The following is a 15763-nucleotide window of genomic DNA, read 5'->3' as shown; positions in this document are numbered from 1 at the left end:
TTCATTCATTCGTTCATTCAACAGCTTTGATGTGCCAGATTTCATGCCAGGGCCATGAAACTCAGTGGTGGATTTTGTCCAAGTGGCTACCAGTCCAGTATGGAGTCAGAACAACTCAGAGGGACCTCTCGGGGAGTGTGGTGGGTGGTGTGATGGAGTGAATGCAGGCTGCCATGCCGGTCCATGACTGGTGACACTGGGAAGAGCTTTCCCGAGAAAGAGACAATTAAGGGCGTAACTAAAAGGTTGGTCAAGAATTGTACAGCCAGGGACTTCCCCAGTGGTCCAGTGGGTAAGACTCTAAGTTCCCAATGCAGGGGACCCAGCTTCCATCCCTGGTCAGGGAACTAGATCCCACATGCCACAACTAAAGGGTTCTTGTACTGCAACTAAGACCTAGAGCAGCCAAATAAATAAATACATAATTAAAAAAAATAGTTATGCAGCCAAAAAGGGATGGAGAAAGAATGTTCAGACAGAGCCCTCAAAAAGGCACACCCAAAGTCCACAGGTGAGAGAGAACAGAGAATTTGGGAAACGGCGCACTGGCTGCAGCGTCCACGGCAAGGCGAGGGATGGCCAGAAGTGCCACTGAGCAGGCGTCAGGGCTGGGTCAAGCAGGGGCTGGTGAGTCAGGAGAGACGGTTTGCTCTGTGAGAGGGTGACCCAGAAGCACTCGGGGTTCACGTGGAGGATGATGGGGGCACAGCCTGGAGGCAGTAGACTGGCCAGGAGGCAATTTCAGTGGTTGATCGGAGATGCGCAACGAGGGGAGAGAATGAAAAGTTTCCGGGGCGGGCAGCTGGAGGAGGAATATCATTTCAGAGGAGAAAAGGAAAGATGAACAGCAATGGCTTGGCAGGTACTGAGCACGGACATCCTGCCAGCAGCTATGCTGAGAACAAGTGTCTTTCGCCTTCTGATCTCTTCCCTGCATCTCCAAACTCCTATTTTCAAAAGAGAGAGTCAGATTTCTATACTGGCTCCAATTGGCTATGACCTTGGTGTTTGCATGGGTGTGCCTAGGAGGGTCAGGGTTCTGGGGTGTCAGTGAGGTTCCCTGGATGTATCCCTTCCGTGGGGGAGGTGGGAGTGGGTCCTTGGAAACAAGGGCTTTTATAGGAAAGGCCTCTAACTGCAGTGACCAGGACGAGTCAGACGGACCCACCTGATGCTCAGAGAAGAGACATAGCCTTAGGTACTCACATCCTGGCATCCACAGCATCCACATCAGTGAGACCAGGGAAGCTGCTGGCGTCACTTAGAGAACGTGTAGGGAGAGCGGTCATCAGAGAGAAGCCCTCCTGATGGATGGTCAAGGAAGGGAGTCAACCAGTGAGAGGTCCTGAGGAAGGGGGCCGAAGGAGAGATGGACAGGGAGGGGACACGTTCATGCTGAAGACCCGGGAGGCAGCAGAATCAGAGCAGGGATGGAAGAATCCTTGTGAGACAAGTGGGGCCCTGCCTTCCAGCGTGATGAGCAGGAAGGAGGAAGCAGTGGGTGGGGCTGCAGGTGAGGTGGGGGAGGGGCCCCTGAATGTGGGAGGTGGGGAGGCAGTTTGCAGGAGGTTCAGCACAAGTTTGAAAAATCTGCTGGGGAGAAAGGGGTCAAGGAAACTGAGAAACGAAAAAGAATCTCCGAGCTGAGGTTGGAGATCCCGAATCTGAAATGAGCCTGGTTTTGGTGCGGTGTGCCTGCTTCTGGAGGGGGGGAACAGAGACTCTGACCAGGGTTGGCTGAGTCTGGGTTTGCATGTGGGTGTGGGCGCCCCCAGCTTCTCCACGGAACCCCTAGGGGCCTCACAGGCCCACCGCTCCTGCAGCTGTGACGTCGGCCCAGCTGCTCGCTTTGTGCCAAACCTCTGCCCCCTCCGCCGTGTGTCCTGTGTTGACAGAGGGTTCCTGCCTGCTCTTCAGGACAGAAGTCTCAGGGCTGCTGCTCTGTGAAAACTGCCTGCCTCCAGCAGAGCCCCTCAGCGCCCTGCAGGGACCTTAAGGATGCTCTGAAGTTCTTCCTGCCTCCTGACTCATGCAGTGAAGGTGACCCTCCACCTCCAGCAGCCCAGGGCCCTGGGTCCCCTCTGGTTCTGCCCTGAACATCCCTTTCCTGGAAGCCCATCCGGCCCAGGGACTGGGTCTCCAACCACTTGAGTGAGCGCACTGATCCTGGGCTGCCTGTAACACGCATGCCTTTGGGAGATGGATAGTGGATGGTGGGGAGCCGGTCTGTCCACCTTTATAGGCATCCTCCTCCAGGGACTCTGAGACTCACCTTGTCAAACTCTCTCATTTCATAGGTGTGTGCCTGCTCAGTAGTGGCTGACTCTTTTGTGACCCCAGGGACTGTAACCCTCCAGGCTCCTCTTTCCATGGAGTTTTCCAGGCAAGAATACTGGAGCGGGTGGCCATTTCCTCTTCCAAGGGATTTTCTCTATCTAGGGATCAAAGCCACATCTGCTCTGGCAGGTGGGTTCTTTACCACTGTGCCACCTGGGAAACCCCTCATTTCATAGGTTAAGGAACCTGAAATGAAGGTCTTGAAAGCTTAAGCATTATCTCAAGTGATGCAACTGCTTTAAAAAAATTGAAGCATATTTGATTTACAATGTTTCAGGTGTACAACAAAGTGATTCACTGATATCATATATACTGATTCTTTTTAGCCACCTGATGCAAAGAACTGACTCATGGGAAAAGACCCGGATGCTGGGAAAGATTGAAGACAGGAGAAGAAGGGGATGTCAGAGGATGAGATGGTTGGATGGCAACACTGACTCAATGGACATGAATTTGAGCAAGCTCCGGGAGTTGGCGAAGGACAGGGAAGCCTGGTGTGCTACAGTCCATGGGGTTGCAAAGAGTTGGACACGACTGAGCGACTGAACTGAGCTGATTCTTTTTCAGATTCCTCCCCCTTATAGGTTATTACAAGATATTGAATATAGTTCTCTGTGCTATATAGCAGGTCCTTGTTGTTTATCTATTTTATTGAGTCTATCACTATATAGTATGCAATAGTGTGTATCTGTTTATCGCAAACCCCTAATTTATCCCTGATCCTTTTTTCCCTTTTTGTAACTATAAGTTTTTTTTCCTATGTCTGTCAGTTTATTTCTGTTTTAACTATATCTTTAAAAAATTCACAGATATTTTTGAGCAATTTCAAGCTTACAGAAAAATTGAGGGGGAAGTACAAAAATTCTCATATACCCCACCACTCCCGCCTCCAGTTTCCCCAATTATTAACATCTTAACTTACTGTGGTGCATTTCTTATAATTGATGAGCCAGTATTGATACCTTCTTAACTAACACACAGTTTACAGTAAGACTCACTCTTCCTGTTGTTCATTTTATGGGTTTTATATGTGTAATGACCTATTTCTACCATTACAGTATCAAACAAAATGGTTTCACTGCCCTAACAACCCCGTGTTCTACCTATTTATTCCTGCCTTGGTCACTGGCAACTACCAATCTTTTAACCATCTCTGTAGTTTTGCCTTTTCCAGAATGTCTATATAGACAAAATCATATAGTGTGTCCTGTTCAGACTGGCTTCTTTCACTTAACAATATACTTTTGAGGTTTCCCATGTCTATTCATAGCTTGATAGCGGATTTGTTTTTAGTGCTGAATAATATTCCACTGTATGGATATGCCAGTGTCTGTTTATCCATTTGTCTTTTGAAGGGCATCTTGGTTGCTTCCAAGTTTTGGTAATTATGAATAAAGGCTGCTAGAAATATTTGGGTTTTTGCATGGAAATAAAATTTCCACTCGTTTGGGAGAAGACCAAGGAGTGAGATTGCTGGATCACATGGTATGAGTTTAAGTTTTAATCTTGCCCAGTTGCCTTCCAAGGTGGTTGCACCATTTTGCATTCCCAGCAGCAACGAGCAAGAGTTTCTGTTGCTCCATATTCTCATTGGCGTTGGATGCCATCAGTGCTTCAGACCTTAGTCAGTCTAACAGGCGTGCAATGGTATCTCTCTGCTGTTTCAATATGTGATTCCCTAATGACATATGATGTGAGCATCTTTTTATACACATATTTGCAATTGTGTATCTTCTTTGATAAAATGTCTGTTCAGATCCTTTTGCCCAATTTTTAATTGGGTGGTTTGTTTTCTTATTATTGAGTTTTAAGAGTTTTATGTGCCAGTCCTTTATTAGATGTTTTGTAAAGATTTTCTTTCAGTCTGTGGCTTGTCTATCTCTTCTCTTAATACAACTACTATCTGTGGATGTATTACACACACACACACACACACACACATACATGGCTTCCCATGTGGCACAGCGATAAACAATCCACTTGACAATGCAGGAGACATAGGTTCGATCCCTGGGTCAGGAAGATCCCCTGCAGGAGAAAATGGCACCCACTCCAGTATTCTTGCCTGGAAAATTCCATGGACAGGGGAGCCTGGTGGGTTATAGCCCTTGGGGTTGCAGAGTCAGCTGTGATTGAGTGACTGAGCATGCACACAAGAAACACTTACAAAAATGTCCAAATTGTAAACTGTAAATGTAATAAATGCCTCTATGTATATACTTAATTTATATGTTCTGAGTCTGATGTGTCCACTTTATAAATGAACTTAATTTTTAGAAGGTGCACACCTTCAGATAACTGCCCTTGATTCTGATATCAAGGCAGAATATCACCAGCACCCCCTTGAAGCTGCCTTCATGCCCTTCCAGGGAATCTCAGAAGTGCTGGTTACAACCCCACTGACTTCTCATAGCATGGGTTCCTTCGGCCTGTTTGGGACTCAGCCTCAGTTGCATCAGATAGAACCTGTTGTCTTTGGTATCTGCCTTCACTTGCTCCAGAGTTCCTTTGTGAGACACATCCACATTGTTGAGAAAGCAATCGGGTCTTTCATTCTGCTTCTCTTTTAAGTTGCATAAGGCACACAAGTGATGGACGGTGCGTGTGCATGTGTGTGTGTGTGTGTGTGTGTGTGTATGTGGACGTCTGTGTTCTGTGTATTCCTTGCCTTGCTGTGGACCTCCATCTTTCTGACTCACTGGATTCGCCCTAAATTTCACCTTCTTCCAAGTCTCGGATGGGTTAACTGAGACAGACAGCACCTCTACACACTGAGCTTGCTGGTGAGCCCAAGGGCCAGCCCTACACGTGATCCCAGATCGCATACACCCTCAGACACCCGGAGCGATGCTTCACCCTGGGGCTGGGGGTGCGGGCACTCTTGCCTTCCCACTGTCCCCTGGGGCTGTGGCCTGTGACGGGGAAAGCTTGGGAAAGGAAGGCGAGGAGTTTATAAAGCCCAGCGGAGGAGCAGCTCTGAGGCTTTGAGGTTGTGGATTTTAGAGATGTTTTAGGTGTTTGGGATCCCGAGGCTTTGGGCCTGTGGGACCTGAGGATTTTTTTCTGTTCCATTCCACCATCATCCTAAACTGGGGGCGCCCAAAGTTCAGCATCTCCATTTAACGTTTAAAATGAATAAGATGCCCATTATGTCTGCTTGGCTGGGAAGAAAGCAGGTGATCTGAAAATGCCTGTGTTAAGAGCATAGTTCCAGCATCACCTTGTCTGGTCCACTGTGCAGCTAAGAACTGCTTATCAAGGTGCCTAGTAACACAGGCGAAAGGTCTCCAGCTTGCCTTAGGATACATGGTGTCCGGGTGAACGAGGGTCACAAAGAGACTCTGCTGGCAGCTGTCAGGGGCCATGAAGCAGCAGCACCCACCCCAAAGAGCTCTCAGTGTTTAACGGGATCCCTGCCAGAGAGGGTGGCGGGGATGATCTCTGGCATGTTGTCCTGTGTCTCTCCTCCAAGGATCCGCTCAGCTCCCCACAAGATCCCTCGCTTGTATTCTTCTCAGGGCAGTCTCCTGCCCCAGACTCCAGAAGCTTTTTTGAAAGCGAATCACCCCAAAGTGTCCCACGGTTCTCCCCAGCCCAGCTCTGCCCATCCAGCCTGTATTCACAGCTGCACCCCTCTTTGTCAGCATGCTCTGGGCTTGTCACCTCTACTGTCCCTGGGGGCCCCACAAACCACCCCTCCTCCGCAGAGCACCCCCTCTCCTCCAGCCAGAGTGACCCTTTCTCTTCTCAGTCGCCCTGAAGGGCTGTTGGCCTTGCCTGGCAGGAGTGGGAGGCTTCTGCCTTGGGTGGATCCTCAGTACACAGGGGCTGGCTCTTTCCCCAGAGTCTTGAAAAGCTCTCAGAGACTCAACTAGGCACAGTCTGTGGGCCTGTCCCAGAAGAAACATTTGGACTTGGGGACCAGACCTTGTACCCTAAGACTTGACAGGGCCTTGGGGAGCTCTGAGTGTGTGTCTGTGTGTGGGTGCTTAAGTTCAAGAGGGTTTACTTTCCCCTACTGAGTGCTTTGTTTTTTAAATTCCAGTTGTGTTAACCTTACCATCTATTTTTAAAACTACTGATTTATTACTAGACAAGGCTGCTGATATCTAAGGAGTTAGGATCTGGATTTTGGGGGTGCACATGAAGAACATATACTCAGGGAACAGAAAGAAGCACAGATTACGTCAGGAAGATGCCCTGGAGAAGGAAATGGCAACTCACTCCAGTATTCCTGCCTGGAGAATCCCATGGACAGAGGAGCCTGACAGGCCACAGTCCATGGGGTCACAAAGAGTTGGCATGATTTAGAGACTAAATGATAACAACTGTCAGCATCCCAGGGCTTGTGGCAAGGATGAGTTGGTGGGTACTCCTAACAGGACAGATGAGTTAAAACCAAAGTTCACATGATGAGCCACAGAGTTCCAAGAACAGAAACCCCTAAGCTCCAATACTTTGGCCACCTGATACAAAGAGCTGACTCACTGGAAAAGACCTTGATGCTGGGACAGATTGAAGGCAAAAAGAGAAGTGGGCAGCAGAGGATGAGATGGTTGGATGGCACCACCGACTCAACGGACGTGAATTTGAGCAAACTCCAGGAGATAGTGAAGGACAGGGAAGCCTGGTATGCTTCCATCTATGAGATTGCAAAGAGTCGGACATGACTTAGCGACCGAACAATAGGAAAGCTAGGCTAGGGAACCAGGGAGGGCTTTCTGGAGGAGGTGACATCTGAGTTGCATCTGGGCAGAAATGAGTCACTTATATTTTCACTGCACCTTCCAGTTTACAGATCGCTTTCACATGCCTTATCTTGCATTGTTTTCTCCACAGCCTTTGGAAGTTGCCCTGAGATGAAATACTATCCCATTTTTACATGTTACACATGGAAGTGGGGGCCAGCAGTGCCCAGGGGTTGAGTGCACTGTCCAGAGTCACACACACACACACACGCACACACACACACACCCCCCACCCCCTCGGATGGCCGTCCTGCTGCTTCCTGGTTCTGGGCTCTTTCAGCTCACAACCAGGTGGCCTGTGCCCTCCACCCCCTCCGCTCCTGCTGAACACAGCTGAAGATGGCAACTTTCTGATAATCCCAGGGAGGCTTCCTGGAATCAGTGTGGGGGAGCTGGGGCGGCAGGGAGGGGGGGACACTCAGAATAGCCTGGGGGCCTAACCCGAGACTCCACCCCCAGGAAATCCCCTGGTCTGTGGCCCCTCCGAAGGCGCTCTGACCATCTGCCCCGGCACCGAGATCCAGGGCCACTCACAACAACTTCCTGCATCCTTCTCTCGCTCATCCCCACGTTGGATGTTGGGCGGAAGGTGGCTTCGGGGTGGAAAGTCCACTAATGGCTGTGGCCTTTTATTCTGGGGAATTCCACCCTCGCCCCCATGGCCCTTTACAGCCATCAAAATATGCTTGGTTTCTGTAAAATTAGGAAGTCATTGTCACCTGTCACTCAGAGTAATCAGAGCTCTGTTCCCCTTTGAGTTGTGTTAGTCACTCGGTCGTGTCCTCCTTTTTATGACCCCATGGACTGTAGCTCACCAGGCTCCTCTGTCCAGGGGATTGTCCAGGCAAGAATACAGGAGTGGGTTGCCATTCCCTTCTCCAGGGGATCTTCCTGACCCAGGGATTGAACCCTGGCCTCCTGCATGGCGGGCAGATTCTTTAACATCTGAATCACCAGGGAAGCCCCTTCTGCTCCCCTTGTGTCTTCATTTTTTCCCCCTTCTCCTCCCCACCAAGGCCCCAGGAGCCGTCATCAAGGTTTATCACTAAAGACCTTGTTAATTCCAATCTCTGGATGAAGAGGGAGTATTTGAATTCTTTTTATTATGTTTTAATTAGCTGTTAAATACATAAGCAATGGGCTTCCCTGGTGGTCCAGCTGTAAAGAATCCGCCTGTCAATGTAAGAGATGTGGGTTCAGTCCCTGGTCTGGGAGGATCGCACAGGCGGCAGGGCAACTAAGCCCGTGTGCCACAACTCCTGACCTTGCACCCTAGAACTCGGGAGCTGCCACTCCTGAAGCCCAAGTGCTCTAGAGCCCGTGCTCCACAAGAGAAGCCACCTCAATGATGAACTTGTGCACTGCAACTAGAGAGTAACCCCTGCTTGTTGCAACGAGAGAAGAGCCCAAGCAACAGTGAAGAGCCAACATAGCCATAAATACGTACATTAATTAATTTTATAAAAAGGTCCTGCACACTGCACCTAAAACCTGAAGCTGCCAAAATAGAGGGAAAGAGGTTTCCCTTTAACTTACAGACATATGTAATACATGTACCCATAGGGGGTAAAGGGTGTTGTTTTGAAGGTTATCCCCCCATGCCATGAATAGATCACACCGCATATATTGTTCTACAAATTGCTTTTCTTTTTTTTTCACTTACTCTGCTATGGGGATTTTCCCCGCACAGCTCTACATTTTAAAAATTTTAACCGCAGCTTAGTGTCCTGTGGGTATGATTGTTCTACAGTTTCACATATAGTTAAAGATCAGTAGTATTAATTTACCACAAGGTTCTGTGCTATAACATAGCCTGAGCATTCCTGAAAACCCTTGCGTTCTGCAAAACTGTGCACTAAAAGTAATAGGCTAAAAACAGTAGGGTAGGGCTGACCTGCACAATGTGCGTAACTTGGGAATAGAACCCTACCCAAAGTGGTGATGGACGTTTCAGGAGATACCTGGACAGCTAGGTCCTGTGATCGCACATCTGAGGTTGCCTCCAGAGATGTTAAAACTCTCCAGCAATATTGTTGCTGCAGGTGATGAGCCGGTGCAGGTGGAAGTGAACTCCCAGCCAGGTGGACACAGGGGAAGTGCAACCTGCTTCCTGGGATGGGTCTCTCTGGGGACCAAACCCCAGGTGCAGGCACGCTTTTCAAATCTCTCAAAATAGACCTGAAAGGGCTTTTGTCTCAGCCAAAGTCAAGTTAAGGGTCTTTTCCTTTCTGGCTGAGGGTTACCATTCTACATCTGTGGTTCCAGCTCTCCTGGTCAGAAAGAACTCCATCGAAACCAACCAGCTTCTCTTTCCAACCTCAAGGGCTCCTCTTGATTGGGTGTTGGGGAGCTCTTTGGTACTATAAAAACATTTGCTATAGAGGAAAAGATGGTAGGAAGATGGCTAGAACATAGTAGTTGCTCGAGAAACGTTTATAAAGGACAGGAGGGAGGGAAGGAGAGAAGAAAGGAAGGGAAGAAGGAATGAGGGGAGGAGGGAGGGAGGTTAGGATGCAAGAATAATTCAAGGAAACTACTAGTAGACACCATTGGTTAAGAGGAGCATGCTTGCATCTCATCATCAAGTTCATTAACTCTTAAGTGAGGACCCATGATGGATCTCTGAAGGTCCATGAAGAAACTTTGCTGGTCTGAGGGAGAACAAAGACTACGTGTGTGGGTCTCCCAGGTAGCACTAGTAGTGAAGAACCCGTCTGCCAACGCAGGAGACATAAGAGATGCAGGTTCGATCTCTGGGTCCGGAAGAGCCCCTGGAGGAGGGCATGGCAACTCACTCCAGCATTCTTGCCTGGAGAATCCCGTGGACAGAGGACACTTGAGGGCTGTGGTCCATAAGGTCGAAAAGAGCCAGACAGGACTGAAGAGACTTAGCACGCATGCATGTGAGTAGAAAACATTCCTTGAATAAACGATAAGGACCTACCAAATAGTACAGTGAACTAAACTTAATATCTTATGATAACCTGTAATGGAAAAGAATATATATGTGTAGGTACAACTGAATCACTCTGCTGTATATCCAAAACTAATGCAACGTTGTGAATCAACTCCACTGCAATAGAAAAAGGAAAACATTCTTTGAAGGGGTATCTTTGTTCTTAGATTGCTTTACTTTTTGTTTTTAGAAGATCTTTTCATTGTGAAACAATAGTCACAGCAAGGAGTCTTTCTACATCTGTGCCTCCCTAAATTCATATTCTTATTTGGCAAGATGCTGAGTCATCAGCTTTTTATTTGGTTCTCAAATTTGGGGGTGAAGTTATGCTAGTTTATCAAGTGTAGAAAGTCTGGGAACTACTGAGTGTTAGGCCATCCTTGATCTCTAGATAAAATGGTCCCTAAATCATACTTTGCCAACAAAGGTCTGTCTAGTCAAAGCTATGTTTTTTCCAGTAATCATGTATGGATGTGAGAGTTGGACCATGAAGAAAGCTGAGCACTGAAGAATTGATGCTTTTGAACTGTGGTGTTGGAGAAGACTCTAGAGAGTCCCTTGGACAGCAAGGAGATCCAACCAGTCCATCCTAAAGGAGATCAGTCCTGGGTGTTCATTGTAAAGATTGATGCTGAAGCTGAAGCTCCAATACTTTGGCCACCTGATGCAAAGAACTGACTCATTGGAAAAGACCCTGATGCTGGGAAAGACTGAATGCAGAAGGAGGAGACAGTAGAGGATGAGATGGTTGGATGGCATCACTGACTTGATGGACATGAGTTCGAGCAACCTCTGGGAGTTGGTGAAGGACAGGGAAGCCTGGCATGCTGCAGTCCATGGGGTCACGAAGAGTCTTACACGACTGAGCAACTGAACTGAAACCACACTGGAAAAAGCAGTGACTGGTCTATTCTTCAGGTGTTTGGACATTCTGGCTTCATGATGTAACTGGCATAATGTGGTCCACTCATAGTTCTCTCTGTTCTAGAAAGAAGAGTTACATTAAAACTTGTTTGAACTTCATGCTGTGGAAGTTTCCCTCAAGCATAGCTTATTTTTCACAATGTAAATAGGGGAAACTTGGAGGATGGAGGCCCAGAGGGTTAAGGGGACTTCAGATCCCCCACACAACCCCCTGATCATCCAGTCATCTCCCTGGGACTCTCTTCTGGCCCCCCGGGACTGGCGTTAAAGTCCCTTCACCATTGTGGAGGTGAGTACTGGGCAGATTAAAGAGGCTGAACTGAGGCTTGGGAAATGAGTGCTCCTGGACTCAAAGCTCTTCCCCAGTGGTTAGGACCAACTGCAGAAATCTGTACCCAGATTTCTCTCTGGTGAAAGGAAATCAAGTCAGGCAGGGGTTCCCCAAGATGCTGCAGCCCTGGACACTGGTCTGATGGTCCTGACCAGCACCTCTGGGTCTGGACCATCCTTGGCAGTAGACAGAGCCTGACTCTGAAAGTCTCCTGGGCTCGTGCCAGCAGTGGTGGTCTAATGAGGTCATCTACTCTGGGTTTTGGGGGGACCTGCCTATTGATGGAGGAGGCCACCTGCAGGATCTTTAAGTTGCTTCCAGTTTTTTGCCTCACGACCTCCCATGTCCACCATAACAAAAGGCAGCCATGCAGAGACAGATTCTGAACATATCCAACTGCAAAGTCCCAGGCATGGAGAGAGAGATGGAGAGAGGGAGAGAGAGAGAGAAACCACCCTTAAGGTATTTATTAAGTTTTATTTATAATAGCCAGGACATGGAAGCAACCTAAATGTTCATTGACAAAGGAACACAATGGAATATTACTCAGCCATTAAAAAGGAATGAAATCGAATCCTTTGTAGAGATGTGGATGAACCTAGAGCCTGTTATACAGGGTGAAGGAAGTCAGAAAGAGAAAAACAAAGGTATATTAACGCATATGACATCTAGAAAAACGGTACTGGTAAACCCACTTGCTGGGCAGGAATAGAGACACAGATGTAGAGTAGGATTTGTGGACACAGAGGGAAAAGAGAGGGTGGGATGAACTGAGAGCAGCACTGACATATTTACACTATCTTGTGTTAAATAGATAGCTAGAGGGAGGCTGCTGGATAACACAGGAAGCCCAGCTGGGTGCTCTGCGATGACCTAGAGGGATAGGATGGGATGGGTGGGGAGGAGGCACCAAAGGGAAGGGGGGAATATGTATGCATACAGCTGATTCACTTTGTTGTACACAAGGGATTGGCCCAGCACTGTAGAGCAACTATACCCCAATTTTTAAAAAGATATTTACCCAGTTTAAAAGCAAAGTGCTGAACAACAGGACATTACCATTTGGGGTGAGGAGTAGACAAAGCAATGGGGCTTCCCAGGTGGCTCCACAGTAAAGAAACTTCCTGCAATGCAGGAGACACAGGTTTGATTCCTGGATCAGGAAGATACCCTGAAGGAGGGCATGGCAACCCACTTCAGTATTCTTGCTGCAGAATCCCATGGACCGAGCAGCCTGGTGGGCTTCAGTCTCAAAGAGTCAGGCTTGAGTGAAGCGACTGAGCATGCATGCATGCATACAAAGCAATATTGAGGCACGTTAGAATGTATATGCAGGAAGTATCTAGAGGATGATGTAAAAGAACAGGTTGATCCTGGTGGCCTTGAGGAAGGGACTGTGCTGGGGCACGGGAATGGAGAGGAGGCTCTTCATTGGCATGAACTTTTGTAATACAAATTTTGAAGTAACTGGTTTTTCGAAATGAGCTTAGAGAAACATCCTGGCTCAGCCATTTAGTAACTACCGGTCTTTGGGCAAGTGACCTAACTTCCAGTTTTAGTTCCTCATCTAGAAAATGAAAATAATAACCCCATAATATTATGGGTGGGGATTAAATGAGAAAATGATGTAAAAAGAGCTGAGCGCCGTGTCTGGTGAGTCAGAAGGCTGCACCAAAATGTGAAGGATTCAGCTCCATGTCTGGAAGCTCACACTCAGGTTGGGAAGTCAGTCTCAGCTGGGAGGGTGCCCCTGTGTGCAGGGGATGCAGTGACGGGGGGCATCCTCCACTTTATCACATTTCCTCCTCATCACAGCCTGGAGCCAGGCAGGGGCAGCGCGGGAGCAGAGCTGCCTTGAAGTTCACACCTCCAGACTGAGGGCAAGAAGGGGATTCAGGTCTTACAACCGCCTTGACTTGTTTGGGTCATGTTTCCCTTGAGCGAAGGCCAATCTCCATCAGTCGGTGGGTTAAGGGGAGGACAGAGGCTCTGCCTCATCTGCCCTGTCCTTTCCAGGCTGGTAGGACTTGTTGGCAGGTGTCCTGGAGGCAGGCGGACCGCAGCCCAGGATGTGGTAGGGAGGCAGTTCTATGTGGCTTCATCATTTGAAAACAGCTCAGGCCCCCTCTCGCTCCCTCTCCCCCAACCCATGTGCATTTCGCTCCCGAGGCCCCTCCTAACTCCTGTGTCCACGTTGGGTGGAGCGACTTAGGTAGTTTTCTCAAGTTTAGAGGAAGGAGGTCGAATTAATCAAAGTATTTGGATCTGAGGACGCTGAGCTGCAGGGATCCAAAAGGCCATCTAACCCGTGGGTCCCCACTATTTCGGAGAAGGAAGTGGGAGTTTGGAGGGCAGAGTGGGAGCATCAGGGTCACATACCACTTTGTGCAGCGCTGAGACTCCATCCCAGACCTTCTGACTCTAAGACAACTGGCAGTGGAGGTTCTTGAGCTTTTATTTATTTGTTTATTTTGGCTGTGCTGGGTCTTTGTTGTTGTGTGGGCTTTTCTCGGGTTACGACAAGCAAGGGCTACTCTCTAGTTGCGATGCATGGGCTTCTCACTATGGTGGCTTCTCTTGTTTCAGAGCACAGGCTCTAGGCAAGCAGGCTTCAGTAGTTGCAGCACATGGGCTCAGAAATTGCAGCTCCCAGGCTCTAGGTTCAGTTGCTGTGGCACATGGGCTTAATTGCTCCACAGCATGTGGGATCTTCCTGGACCAGGGATCGAACCCGTGTCTCCTGCATTGACAGGTGGATTCTTTACCACTGAGCCACGGGGGGAGTCTAGTTCTTGAGCTTTTTAGCTGCAGAAAAAATACAGCACAGAGTATTTAATGAGGATTGATTTGTGTCTCTGCATGGGTGCAGGGGTGGGGGGATCTGGGGTGGAAGAAACACACACATACTGGGAGTGAGATGAGTACAGGAAGCTAAAACTCCTGAGATTCAGAGAGGTGAACAGCCTTCTCCCCATTTTACAGATGACAAAACCGAGGTTCAGAGAGCTCACATCAGCTTCCAGAGGTCTCACGGCTAGTCCGAGACAGAACCAGGATATGAATTCAATCCTTCTTGCTTTAAAGCCTAATGTACTTTCCATGACAATAAAACTTGAAGCCAGGAACAGGGCATAAGTTTTTCATTCTAGTCTCCTGGCAGGCTTTGCAATGACATCAGCATGTGGTCAGTGTTGTAGGACCAACAGGGTGAGTCAGTCTGAAAGTCCTGGGGACCACCATCGAAATCCCCTTAGCAGTGGCTGCCTGGGGTTCCTGGATGAGGGACATGAAGAACCCGTTCTCAGAATCAAATGTGAGTCAGTGTGATGAGGATGTGGTCAGGACCACTCGCCCTGGTCACAGTCAGCGCCCTCCAGGGCCGGAGCCATGCCGTCCAGGTCGCAGACCCCTGATCAGAGGATTAGTGGCCACGCCAAGTTCTGGTTCCTCTCGGGTGGCTTGGAAGAGCCTCTGTCCCAGGGCAGTTTCTGCGTGGGATGGTGCACTGTGACCCAGTTGGACTCTTTCTCTCGGGAACTCGGAAGAAGTGGCTGCTATGTCCAGAGACGCGAGGATCGAGTCGTCACGGTGAGTCCCCAGGACCCGGCTGCACACGACTGTGCTTCAGAGGAATCTCTCAGCGCTGCTGTCTGGTTCTCCTAGAACTTCTCCACTTCCTCATAAATCCTCACACACCCACGACTCCTTCAAGGAACACCCTTTGCTTTCTTTGGGTTTCTGGTCACGCCAGCTGGAGCCTTGTATTCCCTGTGGCTGTAGAGAGTCCCAGCGCTTCTGAGAAGCACCCAGAATATCTACACACTCCTATACCTATGCGGTGGTCTCGGTACCCCAGCCTGATGCTTCTCAGCTCATATCTTGCTGGGATAAAGCAAAGTGGGGCAAGGAATCGAGGATATACACGGAGTCATCATCAGGACTGAACAGAGGATTTAAGGCAGGTAAGAAAGTGTGAGGGAGTGAGGCCAGTGAGAATGAGGGTCTGGGAATCCAAGATGGTTGGAGCTGAGGTTCCAGAGGGGCAGAGAATGAAGGTGTGGAATGCAAGATACTGAGATTATGGTGGAATTGAAATTATTGGTAGAACGAGGTCTAGTGTCTGAGTATGGGACTAAGGGGTTGGGGTAGGTAGCGGACAAGATTGTTGGAAAGTAGGTGCTTAGGGAACCATCTTCACTGCATGGTATACCTCCAGAATGGAGGAGTACATGTGATGACCAGAGAAAATGACCGTGATCCAGGAATTACCATTACAGGGAAGTGACAGAGCGTGAGCCAGCCCAACAGGTGGGTGTGAGCACACGTCCCTGGGACAGTCCTCTTCTCTGACTTCTGATTTTAAGATAGATTGTTGGAAGAGGCGGGAACTTACGAGTTACATCCCCTGCATGATATGAGGTGACAGTCTCTTTAATTGTTCATGCTGATATCCCACCAGCTTTGCCC

Source organism: Cervus canadensis, chromosome 21 (genome assembly GCF_019320065.1).
Source record: "Cervus canadensis isolate Bull #8, Minnesota chromosome 21, ASM1932006v1, whole genome shotgun sequence".
NCBI classification, from domain to species: Eukaryota; Metazoa; Chordata; class Mammalia; order Artiodactyla; family Cervidae; genus Cervus; species Cervus canadensis.
This window is presented reverse-complemented; position numbering follows the sequence as displayed.